The sequence below is a fragment of the Lissotriton helveticus genome, chromosome 3_1 (genome assembly GCF_964261635.1).
Source record: "Lissotriton helveticus chromosome 3_1, aLisHel1.1, whole genome shotgun sequence".
In the NCBI taxonomy this organism is placed as follows: domain Eukaryota; kingdom Metazoa; phylum Chordata; class Amphibia; order Caudata; family Salamandridae; genus Lissotriton; species Lissotriton helveticus.
In genome coordinates, this window is record NC_136061.1 from 1,460,308,795 (window position 1) to 1,460,325,777 (window position 16,983).

Consider the following 16,983-nt stretch of genomic DNA (forward strand, 5'->3'; position numbering starts at 1 on the left):
TTTTTTTCTGTCAGGAGATGGTTATCTCCAATAAGTTAATGAATGGGACGAGGACATAAGGGACCTGGGAGTAATAGATTCTTATACAAGTGCAAGTTGTATGGCTGAAGAACCTGATCATTCATATTTACTCCACCTATGTACTTGTTGTAATTTAGTATTCAAGTGGGCTTTTGAACTTCAGCCAGATGACCCCAAACTGTGTTGGGACGTGTCAAGGAAGTGCTCTCTTTTTAATTTTTTTTAAATTAGTTTCACAATTTCACAAATTAGAGGATAATTTCTTATTGCACAAATCATTAAAATATCCCTCAAAAGACCCTACTACGTTTCCTAAATCAAGATTCAAAATAAATATTTAACCACCATAAGGAGAAAAAGTGTATCAGGCATTACTATAAAAACGATGCTGGAAGAAGTGCATTAATCTTGACTCATTTTTCTAAAATACATTTCATAAATTTTCCAAGCATATTCCATATTCTGCTTAGCATCCAGATAACCCTAACAAGGGCCCTGCTACATTTCTTTTACTGAAGGACCAGAATAAGTGCTGGGTCATGAGCTGCGTAAGAGTGTAACAGACATTGCTATCTAAAGTACTACAGAGAAAACAGAACTGTGCAATAATCCTAATTATTTCTCCATTATTTATCAGATTAACAAAATCCACTAGTTCAAGTTATCTAATAATGGATTGTAGTGAGCATGTGCACATCACGCTTGTCAGACTATTTGAATGCGAACAGTTTGTTGGAATGCAGCATAGTGCCCCGGGATTTTTTGAGCTTTTTATAAACAAGCTCCAGCGGTAATCCTTTGTGACATCATTGAACTGTAATGCATGGCACAGTGCCAGCTTTATACAGCTCACTGAACAGTTCTAGTCCCAAATAGAAGATGTTCAAAAAAAGGTTATAACTTTTATGTAGGAGTGACTGGACAAAATATTATACAGTCTTTGCTGTGACTCTAGCGTGTCTCCATTGACACAAAAAAAAACCCAAAAAACACAGTTTTGCTTCACCTTGCCACATACCCAATACCAAAGCATACTTTTGTCATGGCTTATGCAAAAATGTATTGTTGGGAGAGCTGCTGGATATCAAGAAGTACATATTAACATAATAGTCCCTGTTTAGGAATGTATTATCTGCTTTTATGATTACCCCCACGTTTTGCCTAGTGCTAAGCTGTTTTTCACTAGTCTGACTGGGATCCTGCTAATCAGGACCCCAGTCTCTCTGCTTTCTCCCTTAAATAGTTATGTTCAGTACTAGGTACATCCCAGATTGGATACTGGGGTACTCTTATCAGTCCCTAGTATATGATACTAAGGTACCCATGGCATAGGTACCCCAGAGGCCCCCTATGGGCTGAAGCATGCATTATGCCACCCATGGGAGACTATACAAAATGGAACTACAGGTCTGCCATTGCAGGCTGTGTACACTAGTGCTAGCACCACTTAATAAAGATAAAGGGTTCCTATATCTAGGGTCACTGCACTTAAAACATATAATTCACCCCTTTAGCAGGCCTTTACAATCCTGAAGGCCGGGTGCTTGGTTCTTAGTGTGAGGGTGTCCCTGCATGAGCAGGATAACCCTAGAGCCTACAGAGTCCATTCTCCTGAGTTGTAAGTGAAGCAGCCATATCCCATATAGAGGGGCACCTTGTTATTACGCGATGACCATCTTGAAATTGGCTTCAACTGATCTTATCATGTATGGTATCAAACATGTTGGAATCATACCCCCACACCATAAATGGTGTGGGAGCTTTGATTCCAAGCACTGGAAGAGCCCTCCAGTGGGCTCTGGGTTCCTGGTGCCAGCCTTCTAGACCCGTACAGCTCAAAATGGTTGCTGCCGACCAGAGAAACAATTCTGCCCTCCTGCTGTGTAGTAAAGCTCAAGCAGGGGAAGGCAGAACAATAGGTATTCTGTCACAGGGAGGTGTGACCATCTCCCAGACAGGACTTAGTGTACTTGGACCGGATGGGTGCACTTTCAAGCCCTACAAAGTCTGCATGAGGGGCACATTTGGTGCCTCCGTGCATAGTCTAGTTCCAACCAGGTCTGCTAGCCATTGGCTCTCTCTCTGTTGTGAAACTGGACAAAGGACATGAAATTAACCTCCCCCTTGTCCAGACCCTCCCCTGGGAGGGTTTCCTGAATCGCCCCAACCCTTTCCTTAGGGTACTTAAGGGCTTACCTGTGGGTGGGTCCCTAGATTCATTATGGGACACGATTCAAACAAGACATCACTTCTTCTTCTAAACTCTGGACTTTGTTTGAACTCAACTTCATCTCCCTTCCAGTATGCATTGTCTGTGCCTGTGCACCATACAGGAACCTTCCAAGGCCCGTGGGCATCAAATACACCTGAAGGAATCTCCCTTGAAGTGAAGGAGTCACTTCCCTGCATTTGCAGGCACCACAACTAAGCTGACAGGTTTGCTGATCCTGAGCTCCTCCGAAAACCAAAATGTTCTGCAACACAGGTGGTGGTTCTCCACAGCTCTCGAGGCCTGCCCTGCCCTCTCACCAATGTTTGAGGCCAGTATCCCTCGAGGGAGCCACAGTAACCGGGCCCCTGTGCCTTGCATCGACTTGCTGTTGCAAAAACATTTGTTGGAGTCCTTCCACCAAGATCTTCGGGCTCCAAGTAGCCCCAACCTCAAGCATCTCCAGTGACCAAAGTCTTAGTCCACATCACATAGTTTGCACTGTGGCTTGCATCTTTTGGTGAGCTGCTCGAGGTCTTCTTGTGACTCTAGTGCCTCCGCCCTGTGGATCCTGTTGAGGGTCATCTTTTCCCTGGTGTAGGTAACATGGGTACTAGGGTATCCACGGGTGGGGTGGATGTCTACCCTTCTGCCTTCCATGGGGTTTCTTCAGGGTCTACTGTGAAGGGTTCTTAATCTTTAAAATTCTAACCACAACTTACAAGTTGATTTGCACGGCGCATGCAGTCGTGTTCCCACACTGCACATGCTCTCCGTGGGGTTCCTGGTCTTCACCTTGGGTGGTGCCTTGGGTCCCCAGCACTTCCACATTCTCTCTACACTGTCTTGACCCGAGTCGTGGTTCTTATACAACTTTCTTAGTACATGGTTTGGTACACCCTTGGGTCCACTGTGTATTTCATGCTATTTACTTCATTTCTATGCAAAGTATTGTGTGCATTGTACATATCTCCGGGTAGGAGATATTTGTATGCATTAGAGAATATTATGTAATAAATACACATTTTTATAAATACCTTTTGTGGTTCTTTTTCACAAAATCTATACTATAACATTGTGCTCTGGTAAAACAAGCTCCTTTACACTCCTTCTGGACTAAGCCTGAAGGATGTTCTCCACAGCTACCACTTAGAGAACTTTCTAAGTTTGTATAAGACCTCTTAGAACACCATAAGGATTGTCTGGACTGGTGCAGGATGCCCACTTACATAAGTGGACATCATATACCAGGCCATCTTCTCTCACCCTAGAAATGAAGACATCTACTTTGTGCACCAGCGAGCTCCTTGTGAAAATTCACAGTGCTATCACTCACAGTGTAGTTAGCCACTGCCAGAAGTAATGGCTCATTCTCTTGGCTAACTTTACTGTGAGTGATGTAATTCAGAAATTTCACAATGAGCATGCCTACTTGGGGCTACTAAGGAAATGTGTCCATCATGAGATCAAAAGTAGGTTTTTGCTGTCAGGAAATCACATCCCCTGGGGAAAGACACTTGAAAAAACATACCAATAAAATATCGGCAGGAGGGATGACCCAGTGGCAATTTTTTTTTCATTTTTCATATCCTGTGGAACTACAATCATGCCCCTTGGGTAAAAACCCTATCTTTTGTATTTGGCCTCAAGCATGTCAGCCCATTCTCCACAATGCCTGACCCCCAAACATATGCCCCTGGGGGACTAGTGGTTCGATCCACTACCAGGTAACCATTTCAGGAAGGCATCTTTGAAAAGGGGACACCCTTCCCTTTCCAATGATGCCTCCCTGAATCTTAGGGAAAAACACCGGGGTCCAGAAACCCCACCAGATTGCGGAAAGAGCACTGTCCTTCTGGCTCTAACACCTCTGGTGGGGATCTGTGACAACAGCGTGCGTCGAGCTCTGATGTCACAGATAGGTGGGAAGTAGGGAGGTGACTGAAGCAGAAGCAATTCTGCTGTGCCCTGGCCCTTTTAGAAAAAAAGACATTACTTCAGTTCAACCACCTGAAGGATCCTTTTATTGCCTCTCTAGTGTCAACCAGTGGCCGACACTTATACTGGGGATGTAGTGGCTGACGCCTGCACTTACAGGGTTAAATGCAGGATGCTATTTGCCTTTTTCATTAGGCTTTTTTATTGTTATTAGTTGCACTACAGTGTCTTTTGTGTGGTTTATAATTAATGGAAAAATTGTAATGGGGTTAAAGTATACATAGCTATATGGTCGAGGAGACAACTATGGGTCTCACTACAAGTGGTCAAATGTTACCTGAGGTGATATCTCCAGGTGAAATTCAGCCACCGTGTAAGAATTGGGGATCTCTAGTTGGCACAGGTTGGTACTTATGACAAATAGAGACCCTTGCTTTTAGTCAGGGTAAGGGGGTACACTCTTAAAATAACCCTGGCTCACCCCCTTGGTAGCTTGGCACGAGCAGACAGGCTTATCTCAGAGGCAGTGTGTAAAGCATTTGGGAACACATACAGTAATCCAGTGACAACACTACAGATGGACACCACCCAGGTTTTATATAAAAAATAAGTATTGTTTTTATAGATTTAATTCAAGACCACAAACGACAAAAATCTACAATACTGTACTTAAAATGGTACTTTTAGCTTAGTTCTGTTCAATTCTGAAAATGCGACACTTTAAGACAATGTACCTTACGATGCGTTACGCTTCCACAAGAAAGGTTTTACAGTGATGGAAATGCAGCAAAGTTCTGGTGCAAAGAAATAAAGACATGAAGATGCTCTCCCACAATTGGATCACACAGCCCCCTACAGGGGTTAACCAAACTATCCCTCACCTCACCATCCAGTGCCCCCCACACATAATCCACACCCCTCTCCTGAGATTTGCAAGACAGTATCTGGCTGTCTCTGTCACTCAACCCACACTGTTTTGGGCGGTCTTCACACTCACATACCAGTACTTCAACTTTGGGGAAACCCCTCTCTCTGCACCTCTCATCTAGAGTCAGTAGAGTGTCCCTCCCACCACTAGGACCATGAACCCCTGCATCAGTTTCCCCATTCTCCTCAGGGACATTGCACACTACTGGAGCTACCTCATGTCCCAGAACCTCCTGGCATATGTTAACCCCCTCCAAGTCAGGCGCCACATCTCTGGGTGTGTGTACTTCTCCCTCAGCACTAGGAAAATTCAATTTTGCTTCCACCATCTGAGCTGGACTCCACCTTCAAATCAGCAAAGCTCAATCTCTGATCTACACACATTTCTTGGTGCTGGGCTGAGACACTCTTGGCCTCAAGCCTCTTGAGCTCTAAATCAAGCTCCCTCACTCTCAACTCATGCTCCATTTGCATTCTCTTTTCCTCTAGGGCCAATTTCATATTCTCTAACTCCAGTTGTCCACTCAACTCGAGCTTGGCCATCTCCATTTCATGCACCCTACATCTCTCTCTCTTTCCTCCCAATCAAAATCAACAAATGCTATGGATGCTGCTTTACTCATGGTGGTTAAACTTGGCAGTCCTTGGCAAAAACAGAAAATCCAAAAAAGAAATCTGCCAAAAGTATGTGGTTGCATTTTGGTCTGCACTCACTAGTAGTGTTCACCAATTACTGTACATGAGTCACAAATGCGAGTCCAGAATCCTCACCGCTGCCCACCAATGTTATATTTGGGGGTCTCTAGTTGGCACAGGTAGGTACTTGTGGCAAATAGGGACCCTTGCCTCTGTCAGGGTAAGGGGGTACACTCCTAAAATAACCCCTGCACACCCTCTTGGTAGCTTGGCACTAGCAGACAGCTTTATCTCAGAGGCAGTGTATAAAGCATTTGTGAACACATACAGTAATCCAGTGACAACACTACAGATGGACACCACACAGGTTTTATATAAAAAAAAGTATTCTTTATATAGACTTAACACAAGACCACAAACGACAAAAATCCACAATACTGTACTTAAAATGGTAGTTTTAGCTTAGTTCTGTTCAGTTCTTAAAATGCGACACTTTAAGTCAATGTACTTTACGATGCGTTATGCTTCCACAACAAAAGTGTTGCAGCGATGGACATGCGGCAAAGTTCCGGTGCAAAGAAATAAAGACATGAAGATCTTCCAGATGCGGTACAATTCTCCGATGATGCAAGAAGTCTCGGTTCGATTCATCAGCTGCAGCGGCGACATCCTTGTTCCGCGATGCGACGACAACAGCTTCGGCTGCGACAAACTTTTCCGACCTTGCGAGACACTTCCACACAATGCGGTGCAATACGACAGCTACAACGGTGACATCCAAGATGCAATGGCAGCAGCAGTGACGGCGACACGCTTCCTCTTCGTTGCGAGACGCTTCTCTCGATGCGGTGCAATAGGACAGCTACAGCGGCGACATCCAAGATGCGACGGCAGCAACAGCGACATGCTTCTTCCTCTTGAGTCGCGTTTCCAGCTCCTTGCGACACGCAGTCCTTCAGAAGGACCAAAACAGCAGCAGGCACTTCCCAAGAAACTCTGGGGATCTGGGGGTTGAAGTCTGTTGTCCCTGAGACTTCGGCAGGAGGCAAGCTCTGTTCCAAGCGCTTGGAGATCCTTACAAGTTGATGAAAGTACACAAAGTCCCTTTCTCCTCTCTTTGGCAGTCAGACAATCATTGCAGGCCACTCCCCCAAGCAGCACTTCAGTTTAGGGTATACTCTTTTCTAAGTTTCCTCTGTTTCCTCTCCTCAGCAAAGGTTTCTTCTAGTGTGTCCAAAAGTGATCTAATTTCCTGGGTCAGGGCCCAATATTTATACCCCAAAATGCTTTGTCCTCGAGGGGCCTTTGCCTAGTCCAAACCAATTCTGGAGCACTCTGTTTACATGACTCCTTCTTTCCTTTCACGGTGCAGGGCAGTGTGGTAAATAAAATAATTACCCTGGCATAATTTCTAGGCATTAACAATTAGCATGTATCAAATGAGAGGCAGAGAGTCCGTGGTGTCCAAGATAAAAGGGCTTTATTCCAATAACTCGAGTTAAGGGAGAATCTGTTCCATCACCAATGAGGATCAGGAAGGGTCTTCTAACATTTAATAACAAAGAACAGTATATATACTTTTTACTCCTTGTACATAGGGAGCTCGAGGCAGAGCAAGACAGAAAATGAGATAAGAGCATGTAGGCGTACATGAGGGTGTACACTTTATGAGTCATAGGTAGGTGATAGGTAGGTGTCATAGGTGGGTGGTACACAGAGGAGGAGTTTGCATGACCAGCTGGAACTTTGCCCTACTTGTGTGCAACTTTTGAGCATGACGTGCAATTGACGTGTAACTGGGAGGAAGCCGACTTTAAGTCTAGTAGAGAAGCCTTCAGTGTCAGGGCGACCAGCACATCTGGTACTATCTGATATCTTAGAGATATCTAGAGTCGGGGATGTATTATCTGAAGTAAAGGTTGCTCGTCACTAGGAATCAGAAAAAGCATATATTTCTTCGTTCATTGCGTGGGGCTGTGAGCTTTCTATGGATGCAAGCACTGTGATTTCATCTAAACGGAGACAGGAAAGCTAGGCCCTATCTTTGCTGACGGGTTCTGTTTATTCTTGTTAACCGGGCATGCAGATAACTGTTATTCATAATACTGTCTTGGCAACCCTTCGCTCGGCTGGGCTAGAAGCATGCGAGGTCAGAGATACGTAACTGCAGCCTTCAGTGTGTCAGGAGTTATGAAAACACAAATTCAGGGACTGGTGATTCAGACTGAACCACAAAAAGGGTTCAGTACGATATTTATTTAAAAGTGCACAATGCAAAATACATGGGCCTTCATGCTAACTGAATGTTTGGGAAACTTGATGACTGGCATTCTAATGCAGGACATGAATGCAGAGGCCTAGTGATTCAGGCCACTACAAGGAAATATGCATGGGTGACATGCACATACGCATGTAACATAGGGTATACGTAGGGGGCACCTTGGTCAGGCAAAATTTCATTTTCCTCATTCCCTCCTTGTCCCCTACTTAACCCTTTAGGATACATCTATATTCATGAGACCGTATTGTTGATCATACAGCATCATTTGCTCGTCCTTAATCCTTTGTATACTTGGATGTGGAACACATGCAGTTGCACACAGGCCGCAAATGGCTGGGCCACACTGCAGACAGAGACAGCAACCAAATATCATGAGTAGTATAAGTCCTAGGAATTACACCACTTTCCATCCCCATGCCGATATTACACCCCAGAGCCAACTGGACAAAGTCCATGTGCCTGGGTCTTGATGTATATCATGAGCAATCTTGTGGAGTCTTGTTATTGCTGCGTATACAGATGGCGCGTTATTTGGGATGAAAATGCAACAACTAGATCGGATCACGCTACAAGCTCCGCCCCTATCCGCCAGTATGACGTCAAGAACGAGCCGATTTTGAAGAACGACAAGTCTAATGGCAGACTGCTCCTGGGTCAAGTTCGCCAGGGCAGATGCAGTCACATTCACTACTGCTTCAAGAGTTCTTGTTAACTTGCGTATCAGTTTACTGTTTTGGACGGGACCTATGAAGAAGAAGAATCCTTTGTTGAAATCTGTATATTGCTCCCAAGCTGTTTCAGTCTGATCAATCCCTGAGGCATCTGTCTCTCTCTTTACTCTAACATGTTCTAGTCGTGAATCTCTATGATAATGGGATGGGGCCAAGAATACAGGTGGCAATAAGAATGCTATATAACAAGTCCCACCCCAGTCTAAGGGCAGATGTACATAGGCTGTCTGACCGCAAATGAAATAGGTATGGCGTGATGTTTTGAAAGAAGAAAATCCTTTATCATTAAACTGTACTACAACTTTACACTCGCTGTGTCCCATTAGTACTGAGCCCTTCTTTCTGACACATAAATCACCTTTTGCTGGCAGGACTGAAATAAACGGTGGACCTGTATTTTGCTTGGGCTGAACATTTAACATTATAAAATTAACGGATGCATTTCCCTGCTCGTACTCTTCATTCTCTAGATCGGTTCCCTTCCTTTGAGGAAATCCGTCTTTGTCTGGAAAACATGCGTCATTCATTACTTTATTCAGGTTTCCATATATCCAGCCACCTGGATAAGCTATGTACTTTCTATCTATTGAGGTCATTAAGGCAAACCATGCTCCACATGAACCATTGTGTGAGAACGGTAGAGGATAGAAGGGCAGAACTCCCTTCGCCTTTTGATAAGGTGGCAGTTGGCCACATACCCAGCAATTAGTCGCATTGCTGGTCTGATGAGAATGGTGTAACATTTGAATAAAAGTATTGTTACGCAATGCAAGTCGATATGACAATTCATGAGGTGGCAGGTAACTGAATGTATGCTCTACAGTGTTATTAAGGGAAGAGTGTATATGTGGGGAAATAGGAAAGAAAACATGTAGTAATAAACTGACACAGATTATAACAATGCACAGAATAAAAAGAATGATCAAAGTAACTATACATCTACTGCGTAATAGTTTGCAGTATTTTTCTCTCATGTTTCTTTTCTTACTATTCTCGTATGTGATCTTATACATGTCAGAAATCTAGCCTAACCGATTCACCACCGAGTAGACTTAGACAATTAAACTACGTCTGACTTACTAGATCTTAACTTAGATTTATACTCCTGCTGTGGAGTCTTTTTTAGTAAAAGGCGGCGCAAACGGCGCAAAGTCTGTATTGTCCTTAATTTTTAATGTTCCAGATATTCCAAGATATTTTTCTCAATGCTGCGCGTCCCCTTGCGTCCTTCCACTATCACTCCGGTCCTCGTGGTTAGTAGCACCAACTTCGGCGTCTTCCAACGTGGCTCAAGGGGGCTTGATCGGTCAAAATTCCGGATGAGGGTAAAATCGCCTGGTGATATGGCGTGCTCCTTGACTTGGGTGTTGTCAGGGAAGGCGGCAGCAACCTGTGAACAACAAGAAAGTAGTGCAGACATCAAGGAAGCCAGGTAATCTGTCAGCATGTTACTGTCAACATCAGTTATTTTCTTTTAGCAAGTTTTTGTTTTGATTGTCTGATTATGTCTTTCTACAAGGCCTGCTGCTTCGGGGTGTCTTACACAATGGAACTTCCAAGTATATCGTAACAGAAGAGACACTTGTTTCATTAATTCAGAGGAGAATGGCTGACCGTTATCTGAATAGATGACACGGGGCAATATCTGGGGAAGAACTCGCGCACCAATTGCCTGGCTGTTGTCACAGCAGTATAATCTGGAACTGGATATGCTTCTGTCCATCTAGATAGTTCACACACAACTACCAAGACATACTTGTAACCTCTACATCTGTCCATTTATTTATCTCATCTGTAGTGGCATGTGTCTGTATGTCGAGTACATCTTGAGTGGGATCCCTGACTGTCATACATGTTGTCAGTAATGGTACCTCTGTCCTTGTCGTGTCTGTTGGTGTCTGGGCTGTCTGGGCTGTAAGTTTAGCTGTTCGGTCTGCCAGGTCATTACCCTGGGAAATGGTGTCTGTGTCCTGTTTAAGAGAACTTCCACTGCATGTGGTACTTGTACTGTCAGAGGGTGTGTCAACACTATCGAGTCACTTTGTCTTATGGCTAGGGCTGTTGCTGCAACTGACTTCAGGCACGCAGGCAGAGCCTGGGCCACTGGATCTAGGGTACTAGAAAAAAAATAAGCACACAGCTTGTGTTTTCCTGCTTGATCTTGTGTGAGGACAGATAACGCTAGAACTGGCGCTTGACATAATGCTCTTTTTAATTCCTCAAATGCCAAGGTATGTTCTTGTGTCCTGTGCTGTCAATTGTATGAGTGGTTTGGCTAGATAGGCATACTGGGGAATCCATTGCCTATAGTATGAAGTGAGGTCAATGTGAAAGGCTAGACATTAACTGAATGAAAGGCTTGTGTTAGCTGTATACCCTCCTTGGAAAGTAAGTGTCCAAGGTACACCACTTGCTTTTCACAGAATTGCAACTTTGAAGGGGACACCTTGTGCCCCTTGTCAGCCAGAAAGTGTATAACTGTCAGTGATGCATTTGCGCATTCTGGTTCTGAACGTGCTGTAATTAGGATGTCACCTACATACTGTATCAGTGCTGTGTTGGGAGGCATATAAATACTGTCCAGCTGTCCTTTCAATGCTTGACTGTAAATGCTAGGGCTCTCTGTCATCAATCTAGCAAAAATAAATTTCCAATTCAAAAGCACGATTTTTATTTTGGGAAAACCTCTTTCCAAAAGCTCTGTTAGTTTAGATAAAAATCCTACTCTAAAACTTGGGAATAGTATGACCATACTACCTACAATATGTTCCCTAAATGTATTTGAATAAAATCTAGATTTTTCTTGCATAGACAGAAGGGCTTGGGCCTAGCTACTCCTCGCTCCTTTGAGAAGCAGCCCCTCCCTCTAGAAAGATGTTCGCGCTCAGAGTCTTGAATCAACTCCAAGCATAACAAGTAGAAGCCGAGCTCCATTGTGATCTAAAATTGAAGGACTGCCAAATGCTGAACTCATTGCAAGGGCAAAACTCCTGCCAAATATTCTGTTTACACTACGAGGGAAAAACGTATTCATTTGCAAGCATACCTCATCTGAAGCCAATGAAGCTTTCAGTGCTGGCTGTAAGGAGGAGCAACTGACCCCCACCTAATATAAACATTTATTTCGCGGACAGGAATTGGAGTATGGCCAATCATAACAAGACAGGCACTGCAGAGGGAAAAGCCCTCCCTTTACAAAATATCCTTCCCTGGAACCAGGCCACTACGGGGCCTGGCTGAACTATGGTTCAGCCTGAGCCACTTCAAGGTCGAAAAACACTTTCTGTAATTCAAAACATATCTGTACCCAGGCCAGGGAGCTTAACCAACATTCTCTAACTTAACTGAAGCAAATTTAAAACGTGATAAAAAGCATCCTAAAATCAGTAATTAATAAGGACATATTTTCTATTTCGTAACTTAGACACATGCTAGCATTTTAAAATAATTATATCATAAAATATTGATACTAGCTGCAAGGGAAAAAAAAGGAAATAGAACAATCATGACATGGAAACACATCACATCTTACTTCTTGAAAATAACATGAGAAAACCCCATAATTTTGCATTGCAGAACCAAGAGTTTCATAATTAAAATATAGAATCAGGGTTTTTCATAATTAAGTGTGCAAGCTCTTCTATTCTACCTATTAAAAGGGCCAGATTCATAATTTTTCAAAGAACCATGTTTTCTAATGGAGGTTAAAAAAAAACATGTTGTCTAATTGAGTGGATTAACTGTCACACGCTATACTAAAGGGCAGCTTGCATTGGGAAAAAATAATAATTTATTTTTTGTAGAACAAATTTTAATTTAAAAAAAACAACACACGGTTGCATTACACTAATTAAAAGCACATTCTATGATGGGTCTGTTTTATATTTCCTTCTCAACCGTGAAAACATTAAAGCACCCTTTGCAAACCCTTATCTCAATCCGACTGGTTTACTCTCCATGCAAGATGTTACCATTCAGTCAGCAAGCTGACAAAGCACATAGGCAGACCCAGCAACCAATGAAAAAGTACAAAATCAAACCATCAATCAACTAAATACTCACTGACTTTTAGTGTCAGCTCACATAACCATGCATGTGAGCTACACAGCCATGAAATCGTGTCAAAAACGCACTTCCAAACTACGCCAAAAAGACACCTTTCCCTCCACCGATTTCCTTCAAACTACTTTGCCGCAAAACTAGACACTCCCAAGTTTCAGCCGATCCCGCAGACTCAGTTAAGAACTACTTAGCACACCACGAAATCTCGGCCTAAAAGCACGCACAAATCAAAACAGCTCCATTTTCCAAAAATACACATTTAGCCAAACACACCCTTCCGCCCAAGCCAAAAATCCCCAAAATTCAGCACATCTGGCCATCTACCTCCTCTACCGCTGATCCAACCCCCGGGCCCCTAGCGCACCTGGAACACCCCCAAAATAATTTCTCAATTTTCAGAAAAACGCCCATTGGATAACATAGCAAATCGCACCTCCGCACAAAACATGCTTTTTCCACCACTTCCACAGCTCAGATCCTTCTCAAATTTGGCATCACAGTAGTCCAAGCGATTTCCTAAATCCTCACCAAAACGCAACCAAATCCATCCACTGGAACGGGTACGAATTTCCGCTAAAAAACACGCCCCCCCGCAAACACCAAAAAACGCCAAAATCCCTCAACACCTTGTTAAACAGCATGTTAAAACAAATACTGCCTTCTCAATACAAGATATTAACTCTTTGGCAGCTGAACGTAGACACTGAAGGCTGAAGCACAATCATTCCCCAATGACTGCAGTACATGGGAAAGTCATGAACTCATTTCTCCACGTTATCACATGACACGTACGCACATCTTCAAAACGTTTTCTCCAAGCACTTGAAAGAGATCCAGCTCTCTCCTGCCTAACGTAATGATAACAAGCTCTGCACAAACCATAACCACATGGCGCTATTCACAAGCCATATTCACAAGAAACTCAACAAGTTATAATAATGACATGCTCTCCATAAACCATATTTACAAGGAGCTATTTACAAGGAACTCTGATGCTGTCAGCTTCTTTCTACATACTCTAAAGGGTACAGGTGGTGGCGTTCGCGACCTACGGGTGTTTCTAAGGTGGTCACTCTAGCTAGTTCTTTTTCTTTCACTTTTTCCGCTGCTTGTTTAGTTCTCTCTACTTTATTAAATTCTTTCTCTAATCTCCTATGTGACTCTTTGCGCCACAATTCAATGGCATCTTTCTGAGAGGGTCTTGACTTCCTTTTGCCATAGCGCTTCCTCTACTCTCATAATGCATTCTGAATCCCATGTTCCCGAGATTGGCCATCTATACTTTTCCTCCAGGTCCTTTGTATAGTCTACCCATAAGTCTAAGAACAAGATGTCGTCTAATCCATGCTTATTATACATATAATGACCAGGTGTGTCTCTAGGCGGGATGTTAACTGACTCTTCTAGTATACCTTTTCTGGTCCCTATCTGACGCAATTTCGAAAACAGTGGCATGTTGAAACCAACACAATGGAAATATAATACACAAAAATAGACTGAAACAATCAACAATCATTCATACTAAAACATCATAACATTAAAACAAACATGATCTAAACTAATACAGAGAACTAAACATGTACTTGAAAAACTATATGCACTGGAATACAGTACAACCATACCGGTCTCAAAAATGAGACACGTCTTGACCGTGCCCACGTTTACCATGGGCCCGTCTTGACCGCGCTCATGTAAATGAGGCACGTCTCTACCGTTTTCACGAACGCGAACCCGTCTTGACCGTTTCCACCTTTTACAGTGGACCCGTCTTGACCGTTTCCACCTTTTACAGTGGACCCGTCTTGAAACTTGATGCATTCCCCATAGTGGTACTCACCGGGAAGCAGGACTTGAAACTTGAAGGCCTCGAACTTCTACGCATGCGCCTTGGAACAGGTGGACCTCTGGAGACCTCGGACCTTGCTCTCTCACGGGTTGGGCTCTGGTTGGGATGATCCGCGATCCTCACCGCCTCGTGTGGACGCCTGGTCGCAGTCCGTCTCCTCCGTGGGCCTGAGGGAGTAAGCAGGAAATCCCGCTGCGTGCACTTCGGAGTCCGTCACGGCTGTAGAAGGGGGCAAAAGCTGGACCTACGTCGCCGGCGCGTGGGGAAAGGGATAGTCCCTATTCGGGCGCCAAATTAATGTGGTAAATAAAATAATTACCCTGGCATAATTTCTAGGCATTAACAATTAGCATGTATCAAATGAGAGGCAGAGAGTCCGTGGTGTCCAAGTTAAAAGGGCTTTATTCCAATAACTCGAGTTAAGGGAGAATCTGTTCCATCACCACTGAGGATCAGGAAGGGTCTTCTAACATTTAATAACAAAGAACAGTATATATACTTTTTACTCCTTGTACATAGGGAGCTCGAGGCAGAGCAAGACAGAAAATGAGATAAGAGCATGTAGGCGTACATGAGGGTGTACACTTTATGAGTCATAGGTAGGTGATAGGTAGGTGTCATAGGTGGGTGGTACACAGAGGAGGAGTTTGCATGACCAGCTGGAACTTTGCCCTACTTGTGTGCAACTTTTGAGCATGACGTGCAATTGACGTGTAACTGGGAGGAAGCCGACTTTAAGTCTAGTAGAGAAGCCTTCAGTGTCAGGGCGACCAGCACATCTGGTACTATCTGATATCTTAGAGATATCTAGAGTCGGGGATGTATTATCTGAAGTAAAGGTTGCTCGTCACTAGGAATCAGAAAAAGCATATATTTCTTCGTTCATTGCGTGGGGCTGTGAGCTTTCTATGGATGCAAGCACTGTGATTTCATCTAAACGGAGACAGGAAAGCTAGGCCCTATCTTTGCTGACGGGTTCTGTTTATTCTTGTTAACCGGGCATGCAGATAACTGTTATTCATAATACTGTCTTGGCAACCCTTCGCTCGGCTGGGCTAGAAGCATGCGAGGTCAGAGATACGTAACTGCAGCCTTCAGTGTGTCAGAAGTTATGAAAACACTAATTCAGGGACTGGTGATTCAGACTGAACCACAAAAAGGGTTCAGTACGATATTTATTTAAAAGTGCACAATGCAAAATACATGGGCCTTCATGCTAACTGAATGTTTGGGAAACTTGATGACTGGCATTCTAATGCAGGACATGAATGCAGAGGCCTAGTGATTCAGGCCACTACAAGGAAATATGCATGGGTGACATGCACATACGCATGTAACATAGGGTATACGTAGGGGGCACCTTGGTCAGGCAAAATTTCATTTCCTCAAACATCAGACGCCCCACGGGAGGTGGAGCCAGCATTGTGGAGGGAAAGCACAGCAATGGAGCACTTTGTTGACATGATTCCTTCTCTTCTTTCACTGTGCAGGGCAGAGAAATCAGCCACATCCCAGGAGGTGGAGCCGGCATTGTGGTGGGAAGGCACAGCCCTATTCAGGTCCCAGGTGCAAATCCTCCCTCCCATCTAGATGCAGGTCTCTCTATTCACTGCTGGGCATACACCCTGTTTCCTTAAATCTCCCAGCCCTGTCACTCAAACTCCAGACAAGGAATACACAACCTAGCAGAGGCAGGCTTGGATAGTTAGACAAGAAAATACCTACTTTCTAAAAGGGGTATTTTCAAACACAGAATGTTAAAACCAACTTCACTAAAAGATGTATTTTATCATTCTGAGTTCAGGCATACTAAACTCGAATTTCTACCATGTTCCCTGAGTCGGTTAGATTTATAAGATGTAATAATCTAACTGCCCATTCTGGCCCATGGATAACAGGTAGCCTTGAAATAGTGAAAAACGAAAATGGCTCTAATTCACTATTAGGACATGCGACACACTCCAGGGCATGACCTACCTTATATTTACAATACACCCTGCCCTTGGGCCTACCAGGGGGGTGTTTGATATGAAGAAAAGAGAAGGTTTAGGGACTGGCAAGTGCGTGCACTTGCCCAGCCAGCATAGCAGTACCAGAGTGCACCCAGGCTCTGCAATGGCAGACCTTCAATATACTTTTACAGGCTGATTCTGTGGGTGGCATAACCAGTGCTGCAAGCCCACTAGCAGCATTTGGTTTACAAGCCCTGGGCACACTCAGTTCACTGTACTAGGGTCTGACCAGTTAACCAAATCAACCAATCATGGAATCACTAATTCATACATCAATAGAGAGAGCATATGCACTTTAGCACTGATCAGCAGTGGTAAAG